The following is a 14,805-nucleotide window of genomic DNA, read 5'->3' as shown; positions in this document are numbered from 1 at the left end:
CGCAGCGGCGCAAGGAGGCTCGACTTGGGAACAAGAACGCTGTGTTTAAAGGTTCCGCCAGGAAGCGTGGCAGACGGAAAGAAGAAGCCTGCGAAACTGGGACTCTCGTGCCAGAACAACCTAAGGTGTTCGCTTCTCCCGAGGCTGGCTGTAAGTCACAGTCTTCCTATCCGCAAATGGGGTGTGTTGCACTGTGGAAGAGATGAGAGATGACAGAATGTTCCCAAAACGTAGTCACATCAGTTGTTAGAGCGTACTTGTGTCCCTCATTGAACCCTCACACCCAACCATACGCAAATCCTATTAATCTTATTCCCATTTCACAGATGAATAAGCTGAGGTGCAGAGGGACCACTTAACAAAAGCGAGTGACCAACATTGTTCTGGAACTGACAATGTGGCTCCAGGGCTAACCTTTAGGAAGTGTTTGTTCTGAGCTGCGATGTGGACTGAAACTTGGATATCACCCCTTTCCATAACCACGCGGCAGTTTCCATTTCCCACATCCCCATCTCATCTGCTGATGACAAAGGAGAGCAGAGAGTTGAAACCACTTCCTCCAGAGGACGGTTTGGACCTCAGAGCCGGCAGTCCTGACCCACTACCCAATTTCCATCATTGTTTTTTGCTTCTCCCCGTCATGAATTTTATCACGCATTCTTTCTTCAGCAAGCTTCCTGGAGTCCACTCATAGTGACCACTCAAGTGGTCAGCACTCAATTTGAATGTTTGGTCCTAGCCCCTGCCCTGTCCCCCTCCAGCCCTGACTGATTAATGCACTCTGCCACCTGAGACTCTTAAAACATACGTGAGAATCTCACAGGTGTTACATTCTGCAAAAAAACACATGTCTCCCTCCACAGTCAGCCGGCCCCTGCCCCAGCCCTGTGCCTCTCTGATATCTTTCACCTCCAATCTCCTATAGAAAATAATATTGCCTAGAACACACAGCCTCTTGTACACTCCAGTCACCTCTGGAAGATGCATACTACCTGGTACAGGGCAAATGCTTTGTCTATATTTATTATGCTGTGTACTGTTTAGGGAATGCTGACAAAAAAATGTTCAGGACAGACAAGTTTTTCTTTGAAGCTGTTTTCCATCTGTAGTACAGGGGCAGAGGGCTAGCTGTACTGCTTTCTCAGACAGGAATGCTATTTCCCAAAACATCTTCCGGCTTGCCCCTCCCTTCCAAGTAGCCCCTTCCCACCATCAGTGGGGTGCTTTCCTGACCACCTCATCCAGAATAACCTCACTCTTTAACCTTTGTCCTGCCTTCTTCATTGCTAAACTCTAACCCTAACCTGCCACTGTATTAGATATGTATTCCTTTTTTTTTTTTTTTGAAATGCCTGTTCTCCCAGTAGACTGTGACGAGGCAGAAGGGGCCATCCTGCCTTGTGTACAGCTATCCCTGAGTGACATTCAGAGCCAATGCATTCTAATTGAGAGACAGAATGGACGACTGCTGAATGAATGAATTCTCAGTGTAGCCTCCTCCCTTTGCAGGCCAGGACGCACTGTGTCAGCCAACACCATGCTTCTCCCAATTTTGTGTTCCTAGGATTTCCTTAGGTTCTGGAGCACCATCTGCATAGGCTCTGGCTGAGGAGATCTGAGGTGAAGACAGGTGAGTGAGCGATGCTAAAGCTCATTGTGACAAAACTGTTTAAGGCATACCACCTGTGACATAAAGCCATTTAACCCTTCCACTGGGAAGCCCCAGCTTTCAGCTTCGCTGCTATTGCTTACTTCTGCTTCTAATGTCCCGCCCCAGTTAAGGAAAACCCTGATGGCTTCATTCCTTCCTTCAATATATTTGCGAGGGCTTGGCTTTTTCCAGGTGGTGGAGCAGGCTGTGCAATACACAGAGATGCTGGCACAGTGGCGGCCCTGTTCCTAAGTGCCTGCTGTGAGCCAGGCCCAGATGAACAAGAGTCTGAGAGGTTTCCCAGAGGATGGGTTGGCTGACTGCAGAACCATGATGGATGCTTGGGAGTGGATTACGGAACAAAAGGGAGGCGGGAGGAGCGTGTGTGAAGGCACAGAGGCGTGATTGCAGCTAGTTCTGCGTGATCAGAAGGTTGCTGCTGCTTTCCGAGTGATGCTTCCCCAGGGCTCTGTGGCCCATAGTTCATTATTCTCTCTTATGTGCATTTGGTGTCAAAGGGGTGCTGAGGGATGGGCCTGGGATGGTGAGAGCTGTCAGTCATAGTAAAAAGGAGAACTTTGTTATGGAAGTTGATTAGAATCTAGTTCATGGTGACAGCAAAAAGCACATGACTTTTGGTCAGTTTTATTACTTTTTTAAGGGGCTTATTTTGTATTGCTTTACTTAATAAATTTCGCTTTGCTTACTGAAGAACAAATAAACAGATCATGTACAACCTCTGGCCACCTGCACCTAGGCCTTCAGCTCTGTCACTCCCACCCGTGGCTTTTCATGTATTTGGTCGCAGCGTGCATCCCTGTTAGGTACCATCAATCTGTTTTAGTGCTGGCTTTGAGTGGTTTGTTTTTTAAGAGCCGACTCCAGGAACTAGCACTATGGACTAGGAGGGGAAGGGGCTGTGTGACTCAGCCCAGCCACTCTGGGGCTCAGCACCCCCGGGAGCTTGGAGAGGCTGAGTAGGAGGTATCTCAGGGCTCCTGGCCAAGGGAGTGGGCTGGGGATTCTTCCCAGCCACTCGTGACCTGACGTAGGTCAAGAGCCACTTCTGGCTCATACCTTGGATAGGTAGGTAGGTAGGTACAGACTGAGAGCCAGCAGGAGAGTAGTGGCGGCTCTGTGCTCTCCCCTAACTAAGGGTGATCCATGCCTTAGAAGGGTGTGTCCCAGTGGTCACTGGGGAGTTGGTGTCAGCATCTGTATGTTGAAAGGTTAGGGTGAGCTCTGTCTCCCCTGGGCTCCAGGATCAGTGAGAGGATTCCCAGGTCAGAATTTTTGCATCTGACTCATGCAGTTTCTGTGGACTTACCTCCTCCACCAGCTGGAGTCCAGGGCTGCCCTGGGAGGCCTGGGAAGCAGATGGCAGGTGCCTCCCTGGACGGGTACCTACTACCTAGGCAGAACAGAACCCATGCCAGAGATGAGGGCCCAGGATGATGGGAAGAACCTGGCAAGTGGCTGCAGCCACCAGTTCCTGGTCACCAAGTGACAGCAATGTGGACATTCTGAGTTCCCTGTCTCCCTAGAAACCAAAGAGAAATGAGCTTGAGGGCTAGAGCCCAGATGGGCGCTGATACAGAACCACTCAACACCAGTGTTCTTCCTTTCCTCTGGCCTTTTGTCAGCCCGAACACTTTGCCCACTCCAGGAAGCCTTTTGTGATTGATGTTGTTCTTTGCTTCCATTAAATAGCTAACCAGGACCCAGCACTTACCATTCCCTGCATACTTGATACCCAGAAAATGCAACTTGGTTTTGGAAATAAAATTTTAATAAAGCTCTTGTTTTATTCAGTGTTAGTCCAGAGGACCCGGGGATTGGGGAGGGGAAACAGGCAGAAAGCCCCTAGGTTACACCAAAAGTTCCCGCCAAGAATAGCTGCCCTAGACCCATTTAAAATGGAGTTGACCAATCAGAAGACAACACATACTTTTACCCCATCATCACCACTACTTGAGGAGTACGTGGCTCTGTGCAGGCGCGACTTTACCAGTCGGCTACCTTAGTTAGCTACCTTGCAGACCGCTGAACCTCACCCGGGAGCAGATCTCAATAAACTTGGTTTTGCCATCATTCTGGTCTCAGTAGTCGTGCTGTTTAGGTGCTGTTTTGTATCTAACATTAAGGCTCTTAAAATTTGGCAAAATGCACATAAACTTTTTATTTTTTAATTTTTAAAAGATTCATTTATTTTTATTGGAAACTTGGAGAAGGTAAAACAGAGAGAAAGATCTGTCTTCTGATTCACTCTCAAGTAGCTGCAAAGGCCAGAGCTGAGCCAATCCGAAGTCAGGAGCTAGGAGTTTCTTCTGAGTTTCCCACATAGGTGCAGGGACCCAAGGCTTTGGGCCGTCCTCTACTGCTTTCCCAGGCAACAAGCAGGGAGCTGGGTGGGAAGAGGGACAGCTGGGACACAAAGTGGTATCTATATGGGATCCTGGTGCATTCAAGGTCAGGATTTAGCTATTAGGCTATCACACCAGGCCCCAAAATGCAATAACCTAAAACATTTCCTCTTAACTAATTAAGCATAAACTCTTAAAATGACATCAGGTAATTCACATTGTTGTCCACCGTCATTGTCATCTATCTCCAAAAATCCTTTTCATCTTGAACAACTGAAAGTGATTTTCTGTTCCCCACCCTTCAGGCTATGGCAGCTGCCACTCTACTTTCTGTCTCTGTAGGTTTGACCACACTCTAGACAGCTCCCATTGAGTGGAATCATGCTCTCTTCGTCCTTGTGTGATTGGCTTGTTTCACTCTGCAGAAAGGTGTCCAGGCTCACCTGTGGCATCAAGAGTCAGAACCCTCCTCCCTTCTGAGGCTTTGTTTTTGGCAGGGGCCCAAGCCCTGGGGCCATCTGCTGCCATTTTCAGGCACATTAACAGAAAGCTGTGTTGGAAATGGAACAACCGGAGTAGAAGTCAAACCACTTCCTATATGGGATGCTGGCAGTGTAGGCAGCGGTTTTATCTATTATACCACAATGCCAGTCCCTATTTTTATTTAATTTTAATTTTATTTATTTATTAAAGATTTATTTGTTTTAACCAGAAAGGCAGATTTATAGAGAGAAGGAGAGACAGAGGAAGATCTTCATCTGCTGGCTCACTCTCCATGTATCTACAACAGCTAGTGCTGAGCTGATCCAAAGCCAGGAGTCAGGAGCTTTTTCTGGGTCTCCTACGTGGGTGTAGAGTCCCAAGGCTTTGGGCTGTCCTGTACTGCCCTCCCAGGCCACAAGCGGGGAGCTGGATGGAAGTGGAGCAGCCGGGACTTGCGCGTGTGCTCATATGGGACCGCAGCACAGGTGAGGTGAGGATTTAGCCACTAGGATACCACACTAGGCCCTATTTTTATTTTTTAAACAGCCACCATATTGTTTTGTTGATGTCTGTACCATTTTACAGACCCACTAACAACACTCAGGGTTCCAGTTTTTCTACTTCTGACCAACGCTTGTGTTTGGTTTTTGGATAGTTGCATCCTAGCAGATGTGAGGTATATTAAGTGTCTTAATTTGCATTTCCCTACTGATTGTACTGTTGAACATCTTTCATATGCCTATTGACCATTTTTGTGTCTCTTTTGCAGAAATATCTATTCAAGTCCCTTGCCCTGTTTTGAATTGAACTGTTTTTTAGGAGTTGTATGTATATGTATATAGATATAGATATGGGTTGTTATATATTACTTAAATTAATCCCATATTAAATATTTTATTTACAAATGTTTCCTCCACTTAAGTAGGCTCCCATTGTACTCTATTGATAATACCTTTTCCTGAATGAAAATGTCAAGTTTCCATAAAATTCAGTTTGTCTATTTTCCTTCTTTGATGCCATGTCTAAAAAATCACTGCCGAATCTAATGATATGAAGCTTTTGTTCTTGGATTTTTGAGTTTCTTTTCTTTTCTTTTTTTTTTTTTTTGAGTGTTATACTATTAGGTCTGTGATCCAATCTCAGTCAGCCTGGATGGACAGTGTGTGATCCTGATCCCATTTCATTGTTTTGCACATGGGTATCTGGTTTTCCTGGATCCTGGAAGAGGCAAGCAGGGTGGAGTAGCCTGGGTGTGGGAAACCTGCTCCTGTTACAAATAGGGGCCATGCAGACACAAGACCACAAGAGGGCACCAGTGCCCACCCAAGTACTCCTGAAGGACAATCTTGCAAAGTGAGGTGCATACCTCTTTTATCCTGACTTTATATCAGGAGGATCAGGGCATCCTAGCCTGGAGCTGACCAACAGTCCATGCCCACAGTGAAATCTGCCTTCACACTAGGAAAAACCTGCCTTGGGAACTTAGCATTATTGACCTCAGGAAGAGGCAGTCTCCAGATAATCCAAGCCCTAAAAGGCATGTGACTTCTGTTTCTGAGCACTGGTACAACTACTCAAGGTCTCTTGATCTGAGCTGAGTGAGGTCAGCAGAGCCTTCCTGAGGGACTACCAGATCTGTAACTTGGCTGTCACTGCCCACGCATTGGTGGCACTCGTCATGGTCACACCAATCATAACTGGAGGTTTGGAGGGTGGATTAGTTACATTCATAGCTGGACCCTCAGATATAGCATTTCTCTGGAAGCTTGCAAATACTCACAACTACTCCCACTGTCATTTAAAAAAAGATTTATTAATTTAAATGGTAGACAGAGGGAGAGAGAGAGAGAGACAGAGATTTCCCATCCACTGGTTTACTCCCCAAAAGGCTGCAATGACTGGAGCTGGGCTGGTCAGAAGCCAGGAGCCAGGAGCTTCTTCCAAGTCTTCCATATGGGTGCAGCAGCCCATACACTTGGGCCATCTTTCACTGCTCTCCCAGGTGCTTTAGAAGGGACACGGATCAGAAGTGGAACAACCAGGACTTGAACTGGTGCCCATAACAGGATGCCAGTGCTGCAGGCAACAGCCTTATTTACTACACCAAAATCCTGGCTGCCTCACTCTCATTTTTGCTCTTCCTTTCTTCTTGGTACTGAAGCTTACCCTCTTTCTGCACCCCCACTGCCCCAACAGGTATTTGCATCCTTTCTCAGATGTGCTCATGCCCCTACCCCACCCCGTGCAGCTGTAGCCCCCAAAACCCTTCAGACACTTGCTTTATGTTGATCGAGCAGGTGAACCATTGGTGCACATAGAGCTCAAACTGGACCATCAGCGAGCATGGGGCTGTGTGTCTTTCTCAGTGCTGCATCTCTAGCACCTAGAACAGCACCAGGCATACTCAGTAGGTGCCAATAAATATTTGTTAAGTGAATGGGTAAAGTAACCAATGCCTAATGTGGTCAATGGCCTGGGGCTTGAAGTCAAGCACCCTGGGTTGATGTCTGGATCTCTTTTGACTGCATAACTTTGGACAAATGACTTATTGGATTGTCCAGTAGGGATTTTACTAGAATCTCCCCATGGTTGTTGCGTGAATTCCTGGACATGATGTCAACCAAGTGCCTCCCACGGTGCCTGGCCGTGGCTCCTAAGTGGTGGCTCATTATTTGAAATAATGAGGACTCAGAAAGCAACTACCATGTGTCTGGCACTTGGGTCACATCATCTAGTTCCAATTTTATTTTTAGTAACATTAATGGAAAGGTTAAGTAGCTCAAAGAAGTGAAGTGACTGTCACAGGGTCACACAGCTGAGAGCAAAGTTGGCTTGAAGTCCCGGTCTTGGTGGCAGCAGCATGCAGGGTCTCAGGTCTCAAGTCCTGGGTTCTCATCTTGGCTGTGTGGCTTACATACAGGGTAGATCTGGAAAAATGTCACTGTAGGAAGATTTAGGAAAGGGCAGAAGATCCCCATCACCCTGGGTCTGGACTTTGCTGGAGTTTGGGGAGGTCCAAGATAGTACCAACTCTACAGCTTCTGTCTTGCTCCTTGGATTCTCTCTCACTGTCTGCTGCAAGATCCTGCTTTTTAATGGTAGCATCTCCCAAGCCCCCATCTTAGGCTTTTTCCAAATATTCATTTTACTGTGGAGCCCACTTCACAGTCTAGCTGGAGGCAACACACACACACACACACACACACACACACACACACACGCTTGGAAAAGAGGAAGAAAGTGTTGCCTTTAGCTGTGTGACCTGGGTTGAGGTGCTTTGCCTGTTGCTTGAACCTGAGTTTGCTCAGTTGTAAGCAAGGAGTTGCCAATGGCGCCATGCCTGGGGGGCGTCTGGAAGGTCCACGAGGCACGGCTGGACTCTGGCAGTGAGCAAGGAGCCCAGGCAGGGGTGCTTTCCAGGACCATTACAATGCAGTCTCAGACATTGATGTCTTGGGCCTCATGAGAACATAATTTCCAGGAAAAGGTCAAAATCATGATTCTCAGAGCTCTGAAAGTGGGCAAGTAGTAATGATGGTAATTTGTTTGTTAAGTAATGAAGGCACGGACAGATGTTCTAACTGCTTCAAAGGAAACATTTAAAAACTGCACATTTATATGGATACAGGAATTGGATCGTAAATGGGGGCACAGCTAGTTTTGCACAGAGGGGAAGGGAAGTCATTTCTTTTCTTTTCTTTTCTTTTCTTTTCTTTTCTTTTCTTTTCTTTTCTTTTCTTTTCTTTTCTTTTCTCCTTCCTTCTCTTCCTCCTCTTCTTCTTTTTCCTCCTCCTCTTTCTCCTCTTCCTTCTTCCTCCTCTTCCTCTTCTTCTTTGCTTGTTTTTATTGGAAAGTCAGAATTTGCAGAGAGAAGGAGAGACAAAGATTTTCTGTCCACTGGTTCACTCCCCAAGTGGCCACAATGGTCAGAGCTGAACTGATCCAAACCCAAGAGCCAGGAGCCTCCCCCGGGTCTCCCACGTGGGTTCAGGCTCCCAAGGCTTTGGGCTGCCCCTCTTCTGCTTTTCCAGGCCATTAGCAGGGAGCTGGATGGGAAGTGGAGCACTGGGACACAAACTGGCATCCATATGGAATCCTGGTGGGTGCAAGGCAAGGATTTAGCCACTAGGCTATCATTCCAGGCCCAAGGGAAGTAATTTTTAAGAGATCAGACAATATTTGCATCTGTCAGTTGCCTGTCATTTACAAAGAGGGACCAAATGCATCAACAGACAAGGGGCAAGGCTGAGTTCGGGTGGGTGTACTATAGGTTTCTCTGGTTTATTTTGGCCCATAAACTCCAGGCTTCTCTTCTTGAGGGAGTAGAACACTTCTCAGCTTGCCTGGGTCTCAGTTTTCCTGTCCATGAAATGGCACTCCTAGCCGTAGTACCCCTGGGGTTGATGTGAAGAGGAAATGAGCTGGGAAAGTGGCATACACCCAGCCAGCAATGACCCTTCTTTTCAGGGCTCCACAATGATCCTTCCAAGGGTCACTCAATGCCCGGTAATAGCCAAATGAAGGCACCTGTTGTGTGTGTCACCCTGTTTCCTGCTCCTCACAACCCAGTGAACCGGAGCCTCCTACACCACCTGAGATCAGAGAATTGAGGCTCACGGAGGTCATGTTCCTCATCTACTCTGAAAGTCAGTATGAAGTCCAGGTCTGTCTAAAGCCTCGTGGGTGCTGAGCACCCGTGTCACCCTGACAGCTCCACTTCCCTGGCCAGCCTCAGTCTGCTCATTGCTCCAGGTAGGTTGGATCAACTGATTCTTACATAATGTCTTCTCTGGTTCCTTCTACTCTATGTGCCATTTACTGGCTTCCAAGCTTGCCAGGCCAAGCAACCCTGGGACTGGCATGGCAGCAGGTGGAATGGGTATGGCAGATCAGGGAGACTCGCTGGCAAGGACCTGGGATCAGGTCCAACACCCAGCATGCTAACTCCATCCCATACAGAATCACCATAGCTTCCACATTGCTGACATGGCCGGGTGGAAAGCATTCGCCCAGTTTGACTATAGCAAAAGAAAAGGAAGAGTGTCCCAAATGCTGGGTCACACCCCAAGTAGGTGGGGATAGTGAGATGGAGGCAGAGGCCTGCTCCCTGTGTGCCCATGTTTTCCCCTTGTCTGTGATCAGTGTTCAGCCTGCACCATCATCCTCTTAGAGCAGCCTGTGCCAAGTGCAGCAGGGCAAGCTCTCCTGCTCTGGGCATGTCTCTAAGGCACCTGCTCCATGCCAGATCCTTCAGTGGGGCCAAAGGTGGAGCTGCCATCTTTGGAAGGTTAACTCCTCCTCTAGGGCTGTAGTGCTTAGGAATGCTTGGTTTGCTAAGGAAAGACAAGTCAACTAATTGGGCACAAAATTAAAAAGCACCATTTCTTGGCTCTTGTAATAAAAATGTTCTAAAAACAAAAGCAAAATGAGCAGGACTAAGATGGGTTAGGGGTGAGGCTGGCATAGTTGAATCTCCTTGATGAAACAAATTTGAGTGAAGAGCTGAAGCAGGTGGAGGAGCCAGAAGCTGTCCCAGGTAGAAGGAGCAGCAAATGCTGAGTCCTTCTAGGTGCACCAGGGTGCAGGGAGAGAGGTGAGAAGTGGGAGATGAGGTCAGAGGAATATTTGGGAAGGCACATTGTTATCCACAGGTGTGATAGGTCAAGCAGAAGACTGGAGGAAAAATTACAAGAAAGCACTTTTGTCTCACAGCCTGAGAGCAGAGCCACCAGGTCATTGTACCTACAGGACACTGAGGCCGACAGTGGGATACATTTGTATTCTTAGTGATGGGCAGTAGCAGAGCTGGGCTTGAGGACAAACTTGGACCCCCAAAGCCAGCACCACCTTTGCTTTGCTTGTGAATAGGCCAGCCCTACAGTCAAACTCAACGTTGAATCCTGGCTCCACCATGTGGTGGCTGAGTGACTTGGACGAGTCACCTTAGCTCTGGAAGGTGGAGCCAATGGATAAACAAGCATGCAAGCAGTTCCTGCCTCCTAGGCTAATGTTGGGGAAATTAAGTCAACCATACCTACCAAAGATTACAACAGAGGTGATGTCAGTGAGCGCAATGGAGTGGGACTTGCAAAAAAAAAATTCACCTCCACAGCAGCCAAAGAACTGATGAAAATGGCCAAAAATCACTTTTTTTTTTTCTGGAATCTTTAAGTTAATTAAAGTCTTGGCATGACTGACAGGTTGTTTTTCCATAAGGGCAGGTTGAACCTTGGCGAGAATGCAACCTGTGTGGCATCCTTTTCTGTCCCATTTGCACCTTTCTCTCAGCTCTGTGGAGACCTTGGAGGCAGTCAGCTCAAGTTCATGATGGAAGCCACCAGAGGCATGGAACAGGGTAGAAGCTCCTTCAAAGCCATATTCTTTTAAAATGGCTGTTACATAGCCAGTCCTGCAACTTCTCAGAAACCTCACTTGCATGGTGATCTTTATTTTACTTGACTTGGAGCTCATCTGGTCTGAAAAGCCTTTTCTCTGGGAGCCTATATTCAAAACCTCCTGAGGCTGTTGAACTGTGGGACTGCTTTGGTGCGGGGTGACATTTGGTGAACCAAAGAACTTGAGAAGAAAATCTGGGGAATGAGATGTCCCATAGGAGCTCTGAAAGCTGTGATGTACAAGGCTTTCTCTGTGTTGGGTCACACATATGCCTGGGGCCAGGGACAAGTGTGAGAAGGCCCAAGCTCCTGCCTCTGATCAGCCACCTTTGTTTCCTTTCTTTGTCTCATTCTTTCATTTTTTTTGGAGGGGGGAGAGGGGATTTATTTATTTATTTGAAAGAGTTACAGAGAGAGAGAGAGAAATATTTTCCATTTACTTGTTCACTTCTTAAATGGCCATGATAGCTGGAGCTGGGTTGGTCTAAAACCAGGAACCAGGAGCTTCATCTGAATCTCCCATGTGGATGGCCCAGATGACCCAAGTCATCCTCTACTGCTTCCCAGGCTCATTAGCAGGGAGCTGCATCAGAAGTGGAGCAGCCAGGTCTGCAGCAAACACCTGTATGGAAGGTTGCTGTTGCAGGCAATGGCTTAGCCTGCTATACCACATTACTGGTCTCCAGTCCAACCTTGTGGCTCTACACAGCAGCCAGTGAAGACTAAGACAGAATGATTGATTGCCTGGCTGAGTTTTGAGAATGGATCTTAACACACGGGGATGGGGAGATATTTTAGTTACAGGCATTCTAAGAAATCTCTGTGGAATTGTTAACTGACCATGAAAATCAAAAAAGTCATTAAAACTAGCAACAACAAAGAGCAAAGCCAGTCATGAGGTGGGGCAGAATCAGACTTCAAGAGAATCCACATTAAATTATGTAAATTGCTTAATTTCATTTTTTAACACAAGATTTATGTATTTATTTGAAAGGCAAAGTGAGAGAATAAGAGAGAGAGAGAGAAAGAGAGAGAGATATCTTCTGTCCTCTAGTTCTCTCCTCAAATGACTGCAGCAGCCTGGACTGGTTTAAGCTGAAGCCAGGAACCATCTAAGTTTTGCATGTGGGTGGCAGGATCTCAATTACTTGAGCCATCTTCTGCTTTCCAAGTGCATTAATGGGGAGCTGAGTTTGTGCCAGCACAGTGGTATAGTGGGTAAAACATTATATCACATACGTACCATCTGCAAGCTCAGCATCTCACATGAGTGCAAGTTTGAGTCCCTGCTGTTCCACTTCCAGTTCCATTCACTGCTATTGTACCTGGGAAAGCAGAGGAAGATGGCCCCGGTGCTTGGACTCCTGCACCCACAAAGGAGACCCAGAAGAAGCGCCTGGCTCCTGGCTTTGGTCTGACCCCACCCTGGGCATTACAGCCACTTGGGAAGTGAACCAGAGGATGGAAAATCTCTTTCTGTTCCCCTCTCTTTGTGTAGCTTTTCCTCTCAAATGAATAAAATAAATCTCTTTAAAAAAAAAATTGGCTTAAAAAAAAAAAAACCCAGGGAGCTGGATTGGAAGCAAAGCAGTCAGTACTTCAATCAGTGCTCCTATATAGGATGCTGGCACCACAAATAGCAGCCTAACCTATTATGTGCTGTAATTACTGCCCCATAAATTATTCACCAAAAAATTCTTAGACATGAAGAGCAATGAGAAATTATACCCTCTACATTGGAGTAAAATAATCAATAGAAATTGTCACCAAGGAAGCCCAGGCATTGGAATGAATAGACAAAGGCTTAAAACACATTCAAAGGATAAAAGGAAAATGCTTTTAAAAACTAGAAGAAAGGGGCACATTTGGCCGAATGGTTCAGATGCCACTGGGGACAGCACATCCCTAACAGAGGGCTTACTTCAGGTCCTGGCTGCGCTCCCAGATCCAGGATCCTGCTCATTGGCACTCTGGGAAGCAGTGGGTCTAGTAGTTAGAGCCCAGCACCTACATAGAAGACTTGGATTGAGTTTCCAGCTTCTAGCTTTACCATGGCATAGCCCCAGACACAGTGAGTGGAGGGAAAGTGAGTTCCCATATATGCCATAGATGTATGGCTTCTGCTACTATCAAATTCTCGCACAGAGTGGTATGTGTGTGTTACCTCTGATGAACTCATTGACATATCAGCACCACCCAAGGGCTGTAGTGTACATTAGGGGGCTCATTCTTAGAGTGGAGGCTCCTTAGAAGATGATAATGTTCTAGAATGAGATGGCAGTGATGGTTGCACAAACTATTCCATTGCACACTTTTTAAAGAGTGGATCTTATACTATGCAAATTATAATTTAAGTTTTGAAAATGTTTTGGATGCTGCTAGACAAGGATGAATTCATTAAACATGAGCTGGTATTAGTTTTTAAATTTTCAATAAGTCTTAAGAGGATAGAGGAATAGGGGCCGGCTTTGTCATGCAGAAGGTTAAGCCGCCACATGACACTAGAATCCCTCAGGAACACCACTTCAAGTCTCAACTGCTTCACTTCAAATCCAACTCCCTGGTAATGTGCCTGGGAAAGCGTCAAAGGATGGCTCAAGTCCTTGAGCCCCTGACACCCATGTGGGAAAAAGCCAGTAGTTTTCCCTCCCATCCCCTCTCTCATAACTCTGCCTTTGAAATAAGACTAATAAATCTTAAAAAAAAAAAAAGGAGAGAGAGGGTAGAGGAGTGTGTTAACTATCCTGTGTCCTATATTGACCTCCAATTTTTAAAGATGAGACAGGGAAAGAAGCATTGTAAGAATGAATGACTGTCTGGGCCCGGCGCGGTGGCGCAAGTGGTTAAGGTCCTCACCTAGCACGCCCGGGATCCCATATGGGCGCCGGTTCTAATCCCGGCAGCCCCGCTTCCCTTCCAGCTCCCTGCCTGTGGCCTGGGAAAGCAGTCGAGGACGGCCCAAAGCTTTGGGACCCTGCACCCGCGTGGGAGACCCGGAAGAGGCTCCTGGCTTCGGACCGGCATAGTATCGGCCCGTCGCGCTCACTTGGGGAGTGAATCATCGGATGGAAGATCTTCCTCTCTGTCTCTCCTCTCTGTATATCCGCCTTTCCAATGAAAAAATAATAAAAATAAATCTTTAAAAAAAAAGAATGAATGACTGTCAAGTGTGTGAAGCCTTTGGTCTACAAAACAAAGTCTTTTTCTGAAGATGCCCCACTCACCACAAAGCTGGCTGGATTTTGACCATTTGTTGTACAGTCAGTTCTTATCTCATTATCTTATTTCTTTTCTTCTTCACAGTGTAGATATTTCTTTTTTGCCACTTTACATGGCCTCCTTGGCCCACAGTAGGTGCACTTTCTGATTGTGTGGATAGATGAATGAATGTATCAATGAAAATCCCATGATCCCATGTGAACTTCAAATCAGTGCTGTACAAGTATGCTTGCTTCATAACCTCCACAGAGTTAGGGACTTGAAGCTCAGTGAGGATGGGAGGCATTGGAGAAGGAACCACTCCTGTCTCCCTCGAAATCTCGTAAATAAGTGAGTAAATAAATTTAAATAAATAAAACGTTAACATAAGGAAAAAATGCTTAAGTATGCTCATGAAAAACAAAAAAACAATTGACCTATAGAGGAATAGCAGTTAAAAATCACAGCTGACCTCTCACAGGAAACTACAGGCCAGAAGAGTGGAGTGACATATTCCAGATTCTAAAAGCAAAAAATTGTTGGCCCAGAATAACGTACCCAGCAAAGCTTTCGCTTGTCTTTGAAAATGAAATAAAATTCTTCCACAGTAAAGAAAGGTTAAAAGAATATGCCTCTTCAAAACCTACCCTACAAATGAAACTCAAAGATATTCTCTTGACAGAGAAAAAGAATAGTACCCACTAAAACCAAAGGC

General features: G+C 46.4%; 1 long non-coding RNA gene across 2 annotated transcripts in view; it reads left to right on the top strand.

Moving 5' to 3' along the window:
• The first annotated feature begins 62 nt into the window (after window positions 1–62).
• Window positions 63–14,805, top strand: part of LOC121157137 — a 59,865-nt gene continuing 45,122 nt past the window's right edge. Inside the window, exons 1-3 of one of the 2 annotated variants that reach the window (XR_005883986.1) lie at window positions 63–150; window positions 1,565–1,630; window positions 1,844–1,925. This is a non-coding gene — a long non-coding RNA (uncharacterized LOC121157137). Of the gene's footprint in view, window positions 151–1,564; window positions 1,631–1,843; window positions 1,926–14,805 lie in introns of those variants that run through there. The other variant, XR_005883987.1, reaches the window with a different exon arrangement.

This window comes from Ochotona curzoniae, unplaced genomic scaffold, assembly GCF_017591425.1.
Source record: "Ochotona curzoniae isolate NIBS_2020 unplaced genomic scaffold, NIBS_Ocur_1.0 contig_3520, whole genome shotgun sequence".
Classification (NCBI taxonomy): domain Eukaryota; kingdom Metazoa; phylum Chordata; class Mammalia; order Lagomorpha; family Ochotonidae; genus Ochotona; species Ochotona curzoniae.
This window is presented reverse-complemented; position numbering and strand designations above follow the sequence as displayed.